The sequence below is a fragment of the Camelina sativa genome, unplaced genomic scaffold (genome assembly GCF_000633955.1).
Source record: "Camelina sativa cultivar DH55 unplaced genomic scaffold, Cs unpScaffold14862, whole genome shotgun sequence".
NCBI lineage: Eukaryota > Viridiplantae > Streptophyta > Magnoliopsida > Brassicales > Brassicaceae > Camelina > Camelina sativa.
Genome location: NW_010935890.1, coordinates 1 through 325, shown reverse-complemented (window position 1 = coordinate 325; position 325 = coordinate 1). Strand labels below are relative to the sequence as shown.

Sequence of the window (325 nt, the reverse complement as noted above, 5' to 3'; positions counted from 1 at the left end):
GTCGGGAGATTAGAGGAAGAGAGGAAAAAAATCGATGTTTTTAAACGAGAACTACCTTTGTGCATGCTCTTATTGAACGAAGGTACCTTTGAAAAAATCTCTCCTTTTTTTATAAATCGAATTGTGTTTTGTGTTTTGTGATTTGAAGAGATTGTTATTGTTTCTGTCTCTCTGTTTTAGCGATTGGGATGTTGGCAGAGGCTAGAAAAGGGTCATCAGTGATGGCATCAAATGGGAAATTCAAAGATGGTGAAGGGGCAAAACTGGAAACTGATAAAAAGAGCTGGATGAGCTCTGCCCAGTTATGGATCTCTAACCCTAATTC

General features: G+C 38.5%; 1 long non-coding RNA gene across 1 annotated transcript; it reads left to right on the top strand.

Moving 5' to 3' along the window:
* Window positions 1-212, top strand: LOC109132044. The gene is made up of 2 exons (XR_002037348.1): window positions 1-82; window positions 181-212. It is a non-coding gene; the product is annotated as an uncharacterized LOC109132044 (long non-coding RNA).
* The last annotated feature ends 113 nt before the right edge of the window (window positions 213-325 follow it).